Source organism: Hyperolius riggenbachi, chromosome 5, assembly GCF_040937935.1.
Source record: "Hyperolius riggenbachi isolate aHypRig1 chromosome 5, aHypRig1.pri, whole genome shotgun sequence".
Taxonomy (NCBI): Eukaryota; Metazoa; Chordata; class Amphibia; order Anura; family Hyperoliidae; genus Hyperolius; species Hyperolius riggenbachi.
Genome location: NC_090650.1, coordinates 444,496,629 through 444,511,815, shown reverse-complemented (window position 1 = coordinate 444,511,815; position 15,187 = coordinate 444,496,629).

The following is a 15,187-nucleotide window of genomic DNA, read 5'->3' as shown; positions in this document are numbered from 1 at the left end:
ACTTCCGGGAACGTGCCCGCCCACTCACTATCCTACTGCCGGGGAGGAGCCCGCCCATTCACTGCCCTACTGCCGGGGAGGAGCCCGCCCACTCACTGCCGGGGAGGAGCAAGCCCACTCACTGCCCTACTGCCGGGGAGGAGCCCGCCCACTCACTGCCTTACTGCCGGGGTGGAGCCCGCCCACTCACTGCCCTACTGACGGGGAGGAGCCCGTCCACTCACTGCCCTACTGCCGGGGAGGAGCCCGCCCACTCACTGCCCTACTGCCGGGGAGGAGCCCGTTCACTCACTGCCCTACTGCCGGGGAGGAGCCCGCCCACTCACTGCCTTACTTCCGGGAAGGAGCCCGCCCACTCACTGCCCTACTGCCGGGGAGGAGCCCGCCCATTCACTGCCCTACTGCCGGGGAGGAGCCAGCCCACTCACTGCCCTACTGCCGGGGAGGAGCCCGCCCACTCACTGCCGGGGAGGAGCCAGCCCACTCTGCCCTACTGCCGGGGAGGAGCCCGCCCACTCACTGCCCTACTGCCGGGGAGGAGCCCACCCACTCACTGCCTTACTGCCGGGGTGGAGCCCGCCCACTCACTGCCCTACTGCCGGGGAGGAGCCAGCCCACTCACTGCCCTACTGCCGGGGAGGAGCCCGCCCACTCACTGCCCTACTGATGGGGAGGAGCCCGCCCACTCATTGATTCTAGTGACCCGTGGGCAGGTGAGGGGCGGGGTTACAGGTTCTAGTGACGCGTGGTGTACGTCAGGCGTGTTTTATCACCAGTGCTGGTGACGCTCTGTTCCTGGCTGCATGTTCAGAGCTAAGGGAAATGTGAAATGAGGGGAAAAAAAAAAAAGCTGTCCTCCTGGTGAAATGATGTGAGCTGCTGGTGGAATAAGTCTTCGGCCCTTGTCGGGCAGCTCCAGCCACCTGCCTAGGTTGCCTGGTGGATGATCCTGCGCTGAGTACTTATGTCCCTGGTGCTTTGGAGGACTAACGATTCGCTATGTGTGACCACCAAGGCCAGTTCTGGACTTTTTGCTGCCTGAGGCTCTCTGCTCACTCCCCCCACCCCCGCGCTATATGTTCTGTATGCCTGACTGTATGTGTGACACGCCTAATGTACGATACGATGTTTCCCCTGCGCTGCAATCCACTTTCTCCAGGATGTACAACATGGCACCTCCGGCGTACAAGTAGCAGAAAGGCTACAGAGAGTCCGGACTGCAGAGATTCAAAGAAAACCAGAAGTGTCGCCAAACTATTATAGGACACCTGAAGAGAGGGATATGGAGGCTGCCATATGCATTTCTTATTAATACCAGTTCCCTGACAGTCCTGCTGATTTCTTTGGCTATAGTAATGTCTGAATCACACACCTGAAACAAGCATGCTGCAAAGCCTGCCAGACTTCAGTCAGAGCACCTGATCTGCTGCATGCTTGTTGAGGGGCTGTGGCTAAATGTATTAGAGGCAGACATCAGCAGTATAGCCAGGCAATCTGAATTGTTTAAAAGGAAATACATATGGCAGCCTCCATATCCCCCCTTCAGGTTTCCTTGAAGAGTCAGGAAGGTTTTTGTTTCCCTGTAAAACTGGTTTTTGTTCAGTAGTTTTTTACCTTTGTCTGGATAAGCTGTGACTTTTAATATGTTGAGTCTTTTTTTCCTTTTTTCCCCCTTTTCCCTTTCATTCTCCTTTCATCCATTTCCATTTTTAAAAAAGCCTATACAGTGGCGGCGCCGGGGGGGGGGGGGGGGGGGTGCTTTGGGTGCTGAAGCACCCCCTAAAATTCTCCAAGCACCCTATTAGCACCCCCCAGCGTGAACTGACTTTCAGTTCACCGACAGCAGCAGCCTGCAGCTCAGGCAGCGGCAGAGCAGGGCTACAGTAAAAATGGCGTCCTGCTCTGGAGACTTTGAGTCTGCAGTGCAGGGTTTCGGGCGCCATTTTCCCGTAGCCCTGCTCAGCGCGGGAGTTTCAGATGCTGGCTGCAGAGGATCGTGGGAGCTGCGCGCCGGATGGAGGCCGGGACAGGAAGTCTGCTGCTGCAGGTGAGTAAAAGTTTTTGTTTTTTTATTACAGCCAGCCAGGTGTATCTGGTCAAGTCTGCTACATGATTGAACTTCAAGGGGCGTAACTAGGCCCCACCGGGCCCCCCTGCAGATTTTCTGAGCGGGCCCCCCCCCGGGGCCCGCTCGCGGCCGTTTTGTGGGTGCTGGAGGGGTGGCAGCATGAGGGGAAAGCCTTGCCCACAGTCGGCGGGGAGAGGGGTAGTTCCCCCCTCTCCCTCACCTCGGGGCTCTCCCCTCTGCGCTCCCCTCCAGCTCGTAAGTGTCTGTGGGGCTGTGGTGGGCAGCGAGCGGCGGGCAGATACATACCTGCTTCCGTGCGTTCCATCGGAGACTTCTCCCTCTAGCGGCTGACGTCACATCAGCCGCTAGAGGGAGAAGTCTCCGATGGAACGCACGGAAGCAGGTATGTATCTGCCCGCCGCTCGCTGCCCACCACAGCCCCACAGACACTTACGAGCTGGAGGGGAGCGCAGAGGGGAGAGCCCCGAGGTGAGGGAGAGGGGGGAACTACCCCTCTCCCCGCCGACTGTGGGCAAGGCTTTCCCCTCATGCTGCCACCCCTCCAGCACCCACAAAACGGCCCCGAGCGGGCCCCAGGGGGGGGGCCGGGCCCCCCCGCGGGCGCAGGGGCTGCAGGGCCTATTCCTACGCCCCTGGATTGAAGTGTTTTCTGGCCAGGTCTGCCTGCCACATGATTGCACGTATTTCTAGTCAAATCTGCTGACATGATTGCACGTATTTCTAGTCAAATCTGCTGACATGATTGCACGTATTTTCTGGTCAAATCTGCTGACATGATTGCACGTATTTCTAGTCAAATCTACTGACATCATTGCACGTATTTCTAGTCAAATCTGCTGACATGATTGCACGTATTTCTAGTCAAATTTGCTGACATGATTGCACGTATTTCTAGTCAAATTTGCTGACATGATTGCACGTATTTCTAGTCAAATCTGCCAACATGATTGCATGTATTTTCTGGGCAAATCTGCTGACATGATTGAAGGTGTTTTTTGGTCAAATCTGCCGATATGATTGAACGTAATTTCTGGGCAAATCTGCTCACATTATGTGTATTTTCTTGAGAAAACCTGCACAATTATGTGAATTTTCTGGGGAAAGGGTCACCGAAACTTGGGCCCACTGTCTTTGCGTTGCACTTTTAAAGGGAACCCGAGGTGAGAATAATATTGAGGCTGCCATATTTATCTCCTTTTAAGTAATACCAGCTGCCTGGCTGCTGTGCTGGTCCTCTGCCTCTAATTCTTTCAACCATAGCCCCTGAACAAGCATGCAGCAGGTCAGGGGTTTCTGACAATATTGTTCAGAACTGACAAGATTAGCTGCATGCTTGTTTCTGGTGTAATTCAGTTCACTACTGCAGCCAAATAGATCAGCAGGGATGCCAGGCAACTAGTATTGTTTAAAAGGAAATAAATATGGCAGCCTCCATATCACTCTCACCTCGGGTTCACTTTAAATTACAGTTAGCTCCGCCCTCATCTGGTCATGGCCACGCTCAATTTTTTGTCGCGACGCGGTTATAGCCATGCCCATTCGCACGCCACGGGTCATCAGCTACCCCAGAAATTGGTCCAGCACATGCATAGCACCCCCCCCCCCCCCAAAAAAAAATCCTGGAGCTGCCACTGAGCCGATGTATGTATCTGTGGAGCAGCACATTCGCTAAACCATTCAGGGTGTACACACACATCCAGTTTTGATTGGTCAATTTTACCACCTCCATGTAGTAAGAGGATGAACAGATTTTGAACAGATTGTGTCGGTAAGGTCTCATACTGCATGGGGATGGTAACATTGGCCAATCCAAATTGGATGTGTGCATGCAACCTAGAGGATCACATTGGGTTCCATTAATTGTGCAGATCAACAATGAATTGTTCAATCGTTCTGTTGATTCTTCTCATTTTCCCCTCCTTTGGCTTGCACAATTGTTTCCGACCAATCACGATCATCAGGTCAGACAGATATTGTACCATTAGTCGGCACATTAACACCTTGTCCTTGCAGCACCGGAGATCCGGAAAGACATCCCAGCCAGGGAAGGAATTCATTTTCAAGCATACAAAATATGCATAATCCTGCTTCAACTCTGAGTGATTTGCATGTCACTGGGCGTGGCTGTCGGTGATATTTTGTGCAGAGACTTGGGCACTGTGTGATCTGCACTTCCTCATATTGTGATGGATATAAATATACAGATAGTAACTGTAACAATAACAACTCAACCATAATAATAATTATTCCTTATTTTCTTATATGGTTTTCACACATGTGACGGCTCATCACGGGATTTTCTATTTCCAGATTTCACGTAGAAAATGAGCAAACTTCTGCGTCTCGGAGTGATGACTCATGTGGAGGCGGGGGGGGGGGGGGGGGGGGGGAGCACGGAGGGTATGTGTCATCCTGCGTCTCTCCGGAGTGCCCGGCCTCATGTACAGTACATACAGGAGGGGGCCCGCATTACAGACAGGGCCCAGCCAGTGTACGCAGCCATTAGTACATACAGTAAGGGGGACCCCGCATTACAGGATTACAGGGGGAGGCACCTATGGCTGCCTAATCTATACTGGGGCATCTATGGCTGGCTACCCTATACTGGGGCACCTATGGCTGGCTACCCTATACTGGGGCACCTATAGCTGCCTACCTATACTGGGACACCTATAGCTGCCTACCTATACTGGGACACCTATAGCTGCCTACCTATACTGGGACACCTATAGCTGCCTACCTATACTGGGACACCAATGGCTGGCTAACCTATACTGGGGCACCTATACCTGGCTAACCTATACTGGGACACCTATGGTTGGATAACCTGTACTGGGGCACCTATACCTGGCTAATCTATACTGGGCATCTATGGCTGGCTACCCTATACTGGGGCACCTATAGCTGCCTACCTATACTGGGACACCTATAGCTGCCTACCTATACTGGGACACCTATGGCTGGCTAACCTATACTGGGGCACCTATACCTGGCTAACCTATACTGGGGCACCTATGGCTGGCTACTATACTGGGGTATTTATGGCTGGTTACCCTATATTGGGGCACCTATTGCTGGCTACCCTATACTGGGCACCTATGGCTGGCTACCCTACACTGGGGGCACCTATGGCTGCCTAATCTATACTGGGGCATCTATGGCTGGCTACCCTATACTTGGGCATCTATGGCTGGCTACCCTATACTGGGGCACCTATGGCTGGCTACCCTATACTGGGGCACCTATGGCTGGCTACCCTATACTGGGGCATCTATGACTGCCTACCTATACTGGGGCACCTATGGCTGCCTACCTATACCGAGACACCTATGGCTGGCTAACCTATACTGGGGCACCTATACCTGGCTAACCTATACTGGGGCACCTATACCTGCCTAACCTATACTGGGGCATCTATGGCTGGCTACCCTATACTGGGGCATCTATGGCTGGCTACCCTATACTGGGGCACCTATGGCTGGCTACCCTATACTGGGGCACCTATGGTTGCCTAATCTATACTGGGGCATCTATGGCTGGCTACCCTATACTGGGGCATCTATGGCTGGCTACCCTATACTGGGGCACCTATAGCTGCCTACCTATACTGGGACACCTATGGCTGGCTAACCTATACTGGGGCACCTATGGCTGCCTACCTATACTGGGGCACCTATGGCTGCCTACCTATACTGGGGCACCTATGGCTGCCTACCTATACTGGGGCATCTATGGCTGGCTACCCTATACTGGGGCACCTATAGCTGCCTACCTATACTGGTACACCTATGGCTGGCTAACCTATGCTGGGGCATCTATACCTGGCTAACCTATACTGGGGCACCTATGGCTGGCTACCCTATACTGGGGCATCTATGGCTGGCTACCCTATACTGGGGCATCTATAGCTGCCTACCTATACTAGGACACCTATGGCTGGCTAACCTATACTGGGGCACCTATACCTGGCTAACCTATACTGGGGCACCTATGGCTGGCTAACCTATACTGGGGCATCTATGGCTGGATACTCTATACTGGGGCACCTATGGCTGGCTAACCTATACTGGGGCACCTATGGCTGCCTACCTATATTGGGGCACCTATGGCTGGCTAACCTATACTGGGGCACATATGGCTGGCTACCCTATACTGGGGCACCTATTTCTGGCTACCTATACTGGGGGCACCTATGGCTGGCTACACTATACTGGGGCACTTATGGCTGGCTACCCTATACTGGGGTACCTATGGCTGGCTACCTATACTGGGGGCACCTATACCTGGCTACTTATACTGGGGCACCTATGGCTGGCTAACCTATACTTGGGGACCTATGGCTGCCTACCTATACTGGGGCACCTATGGCTGCCTACCTATACTGGGGCACCTATGGCTGGCTAACCTATACTGGGGCACCTATGACTTGCTAACCTATACTGGGGCACCTATGGCTGGCTACCCTATACTGGGGAACCTATGGCTGGCTACCTTATACTGGGGCACCTATGGCTGGCTACCTATACTGGGGGCACCTATGGCTGGCTACCCTATACTGTGGCACCTATGGCTGGCTACCCTATACTGGGGGGCACCTATACCTGGCTTCCTATACTGGGGGCACCTATGGCTGGCTACCTATACTGTGGGCACCTATACCTGGCTTCCTATACTGGGGGCACCTATGGCTGGCTACCTATACTGTGGGCACCTATGGCTGGCTTCCTATACTGTGGCACCTATGGCTGGCTTCCTATACTGGGGCACCTATGGCTGGCTACCCTACAGCAGGGCACCTATAGCTGGCTACCTATACTGGGGGTACCTATACCTGTTTACCCTATACTGGGGGCCCCTATGGCTGACTACCCTATACCGGGACACCCATGGCTGGCTACTCTATACTGGGGCACCTATGGCTGGCTACCCTGTACTGGGGCACCTATGGCTGGCTACCCTATACTGGGGCAGCTATGGCTGGCTACCCTACAGCAGAGCACCTATAGCTGGCTACCTATAAAGGGGGGCTAAATATTGCATGCATTGTAACTAATGTTTTCAAACCCACGGGGGGGGGGGGGGGGTAATTTAGCCTAGAAAATGCCCTGATTCTGACATGAAATGAAGAGCTGAGGTGGCCTTACATCAGGCGATGCATGGGCAGATCAATCATGAAAGAGATCTGCTGGCAGCCCATACACTGCAGACCATTTTTACCAATACACTTCAGCATGAAATCTATCAGCAATCAGCCTAGCCTTACCCCTGCCTAGCCACCCCTCAAGTTCAAAAATGTTCCCCCCGCGCCCGCGTTCTCTGAAATCTCACCTGTCCGCTGGCACGACTCTTCGCCATCACCGCGATCGCCTGTACTACGTGGCACCAGGCTCGAGTGTGACGAGTCGTGGCCATCATCACCGCCATTGCGATAGCCCGTATTACGTGGCACCAGGCTCGAGTGTGACGAGTCGTGGCCATCATCACCGCCATTGCAAGGTGCCACGTGTCCACAGAAAAGCGTTACATGCGCTCTTGCATATGATTTCACATCCCAACAGAGAATTTTATGTGTGCATTAAACCAAGTTGAACCTGACAAATCTGGCTTTGCAAATTTGGACTAATTTGGCCAAATTTGGCAAATATGCATTTGCTTTCACATGCCAAACTATGCAGGGTCTAAAAACCAATACCGCAAAGCAGTTGCCCTGCAGGAATTAGTTCAGGCTACTTTAGCACTATCCAGGAGCGCCACGGGGAGGCTTCCCAATGCCCCCATACAACCGGGGGGACTGCGGGGTCCCAGGCTCTCTCTCTGCCTGGAAACCACAGTGGCACCCCGGAGGGGGAGGCTGGCTGGCGCAGCCGACCCTCCCAAGCGTGGCCAGGGCCAGGGAGAGCCATCCACACCCACTTACCAATATTAAAAACAGGCACTTACCTTAACATCCATTGCGTTCTGCTACTTGCTACTTGTGCATTAACTTGGGGGCACCACATGAGAAAGGAGTGAAGCATGGGTCACCCCGAGATTTAGAGCTCAGGGCTGGCTCACATACAGCGCTCCAGAGGAGGGGGGAGGACAGGCGCACTCACTCCAGGGTTCACACCACCGGAGCAAGCCATCCACCACCTGCCTCCAAAGGGGAAAGATGTGGAAACACTACAGCAGAGAATTTTATGTGTGCATCAAACACCAAGTGGAACCTGACAAATCCCTGCCTGTCTGTCGGCAATGGGAATTGCATGCGGCATGCGTAAAACGCAACCATACCATTTTTTGCCCCACATGCCGAAAACACACATGGTAACGCTTGATTGCGAATGTCCATAGGAGAGCATTGCTTGAGTTTTCACATACAATTTCGCATTGCAGAATCTAATCCAAATACCTATCTGCTGCATCCCATAAATGCCATCAGTTCTCAGTGTACATGCACACGTTGTAAGATGCTCTGCCCACGGCCACAACCAATCGTTAGAGATGCCTCGAACCTCCGATTTTAGGTCCGCGAACTAACGCAAAAGTTCACGTTCGCGCGAACCGCAATAGACTTCACTGGGCAGGCGAACTTTCAAAACTTCAACCACTGTTTCTGGCCACAAAAGTGATAAAAAAGATGTTTCAAGGGGTCTAACACCTGGAGGGGGCATGGCGGAGTGGGATACATGCCAAAAGTTACGGAGTGGGATACCGGTAAAATTACAGATTTGACGCACAGTGGGGTTTTAAGGGCAGAAATCACATTGAATGCTAAATTGGAGGCATAAAGTGCTTTAAAGCCGCATCTACACGCGTAGATGCGGCCGCGATGTACCTTACCAATCGAGCCGCTGATGCGGCTCGATTGATAAGATCCGACAGGATGGATCTCCCACCGCCGATTCCCTGCTCGCTCCCCACGAGGGGACAATGGCAGGGAATCGAGCGGAAGATAAGCGGCGCGGGGACGAGCAGGAATCGAGCGAGTATTGATCCCGACGCGGACGCGGAAGAGGCGAATCGAGCCGCCGGATTGCCGCCTCATCTACACGTGTAGATGAGGCTTAAAACATCTTGCATGTGTATACATCGAAAACACACGATTGGTTCGAACGATGGCCAGGGGCCCCGGACCTCTCTCACTGGCCGGGGCCCCAAGGCCAATGAGCGATACCTGGAGGGGAGTGCAGGTGGGCCTGGACCACTCACACCCAGGCTCTGGACCTCTCACATCCAGAAAACCCACCAACACTGCCTCCATACTGAATGCTAAATTCAACACACACAAGCAATAGAACACAGCAATACATGCATGCAGCTACATTTGAGTCGTCAGCAGGTGCTCGTCAGCCAATCAGGATGCACTGTCATACACCCTTTACCTGCCATACCACATCTAGCAGCCATTAGCATTCAGGTGGGAGGCTTCAGTTGGACGCTGACGACTCAAATGTAGCTGCATGCATGTATTGCTGTGTTCTATTGCTTGTGTGTGTCGAATTTAGCATTCAGTATGGAGGCAGTGTTGGTGGGTTTTCTGGATGTGAGAGGTCCAGAGCCTGGGTGTGAGAGGTCCAGGCCCACCTGCACTCCCCTCCAGGTATCACATGTTGGCCTTGGGGGCCCCGGCCAGTGAGAGGGGTCCGGGGCCCCTGGCCACCGTGTGAACCAATCGTGTGTTTTTAAACGTTTTCTTTCAGCTCTAGGACATGGCAGACAGGTGAGCGGTTAGGGAGGGACTCCTGTGGGAGGGATGCCTGCACGGGGCGGTCCTGCTAGCGACGCAATCTTGCGATTTGCGTCCAACTGAAGCCTCCCACCTGAATGCTAATGGCTGCTAGATGTGGTATGGCAGGTAAAGGGTGTATGACAGTGCATCCTGATTGGCTGACGAGCACCTGCTGACGACTCAAATGTAGCTGCATGCATGTATTGCTGTGTTCTATTGCTTGTGTATGTGTATACATCAATCAGGTAGTGTAATTAGTGTACTGCTTCACACTGACACACCAAACTCACTGTGTAACGCACCACAAACAGCTGGACTGGTGCGCACCACGGCCATGGCGGTTTTCAAGCCCATATGGTCGCCGGGCTGTGGTAGCTCAATGATAGAACAACAGTGACTGTCCAGCTGATCCAATTTGGTCTGTCCACAATGAAGCAATTATTATCTTGGGTGTGCCCCCCAACACATTCATATAGCCGGTCATTGCTTAATTGTGATACGCAAGCCCCTTCATCGCGGCAAGGTAACGATCACGAAGGGGAATGGGCACATGTGCATGCCTTTTGTTTTGTTGTTGCAGCCACAGTGCAGCCAAAAAAATTAGGCAGGCATGTACACGCACCAGAAAAATTATTATAGCGGCCGCTGCTAGCAGGAATCCGCCTGGAGTCCTGGACCCTGTTGGTGGTAGCGGAGAAGGCAGTCAAGCAGCCTGCAGGCAGAGATGCTGTGTGGGGACCGACTTAGTCTTGGGGCAGGCAGTCACATGGCGTGCAGGCAGAGATGCTGTGTGTGGGGACTGACTTAGTCTTGGGGCAGGCCTGAGTGTGCTTTGCAGACCAGGCATCCATGGTCAGATGGCCCCTTGACCTAACGCTGTGTGCCAAAGATGACACCACTTGCCTTTCAACATCACGGTACAGTTTGGGTATCGCCTTTTTTGAGAAATAATTGCAGCCTGGTATCTTACACTGCGGTGTGTGTCTTTGCTTTTGTGTGCTGCTTTTCCTCAGGTGGTCATCCCATTGCAGTTTGTGCTTTTTCATCATGTGCCTTCGTAAGGCAGTTCTCCAAATGCAAGTCTTGGTCTTTCCACGGCTCAATTTTCGGTGGCAGAGAGTACAGATGGCATTGCTCTCATCTGAGGCAGACACACAAAAATTTTTTCACACCGCTGAGCCCTGGGATGATGGCACTTTGGTGGCTGCCGACTGAGTGTTAAGTGAGGTGCCAGAGTCAGAGCAGGAGGAGGAAGATATGTCACGGTTCCATGCAAAAGCTGAGACAGATGAGGTGTTCTGTGTTAAATAGTCAACTACGTCCTGACAATCTTGGGGGTTGATGGCACGTGCCTTCTGAACACTGTACTTTGGTCCAGTGCTGCACGAAATCACGATAGCACGACGCGAACAGACCTGCCGGGTGGCCTGCCTCTGCCTGCTGTTTTGTCCATATTGGGGGGGGGGGGGGGGGGATTTGAAGTGAAAGGTATGCACTAACTTCACTAATACAATGTGCAGTCACACAGGTGCAGTGAAAGGTATACACTGACTGCTGGTATAATACAATGTGCAGTCACACAGGTGCAGTGAAAATGTATGCACTGAATGCTGGTATATAAAACAGTGTGCGGTCACACAGATGCAGTGAAAGGTATGCAGTGACTGGTATATAAAACAGCGTGCTGTCACACTGATGCAGTGAAAGGTATGCAGTGACTGCTGGTGGGGGTATAATGGAATGTGCAGTCACACAGGTGCAGTGAAGAAGTATGCACTGAATGTGCTGGGCCTGGCACAGTATAGCAATTAGCAAGGGCCAGCTGCGACAGACAGGGCTGTATACGCAGTGTCAGTGGGCCACACCAAAAACACATCACAAGAACATTAGCTCCCAAAAGAGCTGTTTTGTGGTGCTTTTCAGCAACAAATATCAGCAAGGAGCAAGCTAACAGACCTCCTAACTATCGCTTTCCCTATCTCTCCAATGTCTCTTCCTTCTCTCACTAATATCACAGCAGACAGAGTGAGAAAATGGCCGACACTGCTGCCTTTTATAAGGGGAAGGAGGGAGTGCAGCCTGATTGGCTGCCATGTGTCTGCTGACTGTGATGTAGAGGGTCAAAGTTTAGCCCAATGATGTAGTATAGGGGGCGGGTCGAACTCGCATAAAGTTCGCAATTCGACGCGAATCCGCGTTGTTCGCGCAAACATATTTGCGTTCAAACCGTTTGGGCCATCTCTACCAATCATAATCATCCTACCGCTATTCATCCTGCATGACATGAAGCTTAGGAGATGTCTGATGCTTCATACTATACTACACTTTTTCTAATTATATATATATATATATACTGTATATACACACGCACTGCGACACTGAGCGGGATGAGTGACTAATTGTAACGTTACTATGTTGAGAAATGTAAGTTCTGCGTTAGTCTTACATGCGTGCTCAGTGGTGACTTACCGCCATCTGCTGGTACATGGGGAATAAGGCACATTACAATGAATCGGAAGTCACTCATGTTTCCAGCTGGTTCCCTGAGGAATAGATGTTGTCTTTCCACTGCAGTGTGTTATAAAAGAAGAATGTGTTGGCGTCTTATTCCTCTTATTCCTCTTGGTGTGACCGATGAGCACAGGCAATAGCAGACTCTCCCAAGCCTTGGCAGAGTACGCTGGGATATCCTCTGTGAGTCACCTGTCCACGGGGACCGAAGAGGAAGACGCTGATCAGAGGAGCGTGACATCGCCCAGATGCTGATCACAAGAGCGTGACATCGCCCAGATGCTGATCACAAGAGCGTGACATCGCCCAGACGCTGATCAGAAGAGCGTGACATCGCCCAGACGCTGATCAGAAGAGCGTGACATCACCCAGACGCTGATCAGAAGAGCGCGACATCGCCCAGACGCTGATTATAAGAGCGCGGCATCGCCCAGACGCTGATCACAAGAGCGTGACATCGCCCAGACTCTGATCACAAGAGCGCGACATCGCCCAGATGCTGATCAGAAGAGCGTGACATCGCCCAGACGCTGATCACAAGAGCGTGACATCACCCAGATGCTGATCAGAAGAGCGTGACATCACCCAGACGCTGATCAGAAGAGCGTGACATCGCCCAGACGCTGATTATAAGAGCGCGGCATCGCCCAGACGCTGATCACAAGAGCGTGACATCGCCCAGACTCTGATCACAAGAGCGCGACATCGCCCAGATGCTGATCAGAAGAGCGTGACATCGCCCAGATGCTGATCAGAAGAGCGTGACATCGCCCAGACGCTGATCACAAGAGCGTGACATCACCCAGATGCTGATCAGAAGAGCGGGACATCGCCCAGACTCTGATCACAAGAGCGTGACATTGCCCAGACGCTGATCACAAGAGCGTGACATTGCCCAGACGCTGATCACAAGAGCGTGACATCGCCCAGATGCTGATCACAAGAGAGTGACATCGCCCAGACGCTGATCACAGGAGCGTGACATCGCCCAGATGCTGATCACAAGAGCGTGACATCGCCCAGACGCTGGTCACAAGAGCGTGACATTGCCCAGACGCTGATCAGAAGAGCGTGACATCACCGAGACGCTGATCACAAGAGCGTGACATCGCCCAGATGCTGATCAGAAGAGTGTGACATCGCCCAGATGCTGATCACAAGAGCGTGACATCGCCCAGATGCTGATCACAAGAGCGTGACATCGCCCAGACGCTGGTCACAAGAGCGTGACATCGCCCAGAGGCTGATCACAAGAGCGTGACATCGCCCAGATGCTGATCACAAGAGCGTGACATCGCCCAGATGCTGATCACAAGAGCGTGACATCGCCCAGATGCTGATCACAAGAGCGTGACATTGCCCAGATGCTGATCACAAGAGCGTGACATCGCCCAGATGCTGATCACAAGAGCGTGACATCGCCCAGATGCTGATCACAAGAGCGTGACATCGCCCAGACGCTGATCACAAGAGCGTGACATCGCCCAGATGCTGATCACAAGAGCGTGACATTGCCCAGATGCTGATCACAAGAGCGTGACATCGCCCAGACGCTGATCACAAGAGCGTGACATCACCCAGACGCTGATCACAAGAGCGCAACATCACCCAGATGCTGATCACAAGAGCGCGACATCACCCAGATGCTGATCAGAAGAGCGCGTTATCGCCCAGACGCTGATCACAAGAGTGTGACATCACCCAGACGCTGATCACAAGAGCGTGACATCGCCCAGACGCTGATCACAAGAGCGTGACATCGCCCAGACGCTGATCACAAGAGCACGATATCGCCCAGATGCTGATCACAAGAGTGCGACCTCGCCCAGATGCTGATCACAAGAGCGTGACATCACCCAGATACTGATCACAAGAGCGTGACATCACCCAGACGCTGATCACAAGAGCGCGACATCGCCCAGACGCTGATCACAAGAGCGCGACATCGCCCAGATGCTGATCACAAGAGCGCGACATCGCCCAGACGCTGATCACAAGAGTGTGACATCACCTAGACGCTGATCACAAGAGCGTGACATCACCCAGACGCTGATCACAAGAGCGCGACATCGCCCAGATGCTGATCACAAGAGCGTGACATCGCCCAGACGCTGATCACAAGAGCGTGACATCGCCCAGACGCTGATCACAAGAGCGTGACATCGCCCAGACGCTGATCACAAGAGCGCGACATCACCCAGACGCTGATCACAAGAGCGTGACATCGCCCAGACGCTGATCACAAGAGCGTGACATCGCCCAGATGCTGATCACAAGAGCGTGACATCGCCCAGACGCTGATCACAAGAGCGTGACATCGCCCAGACGCTGATCACAAGAGCGTGACATCGCCCAGACGCTGATCACAAGAGCGTGACATCGCCCAGACGCTGATCACAAGAGCGTGACATCGCCCATACGCTGACCACAAGAGCGTGACATCACCCAGACGCTGATTATAAGAGCGCGACATCGCCCAGACGCTGATTATAAGAGCGTGACATCACCCAGACGCTGATCACAAGAGCGTGACATCACCCAGACGCTGATCACAAGAGCGTGACATCGCCCAGATGCTGATCACAAGAGTGTGACATCACCCAGACGCTGATCACAAGAGCGTGACATCACCCAGACGCTGATCACAAGAGCGTGACATCACCCAGACGCTGATCACAAGAGCGTGACATCGCCCAGATGCTGATCACAAGAGTGTGACATCGCCCAGATGCTGATCACAAGAGCGTGACATCACCCAGACGCTGATCACAAGAGCGTGACTTCACCCAGACGCTGATCACAAAAGCGTGACATCGCCCAGATGCTGATCACAAAAGCGTGACATCGCCCAGATGCTGATCACAAGAGTGTGACAT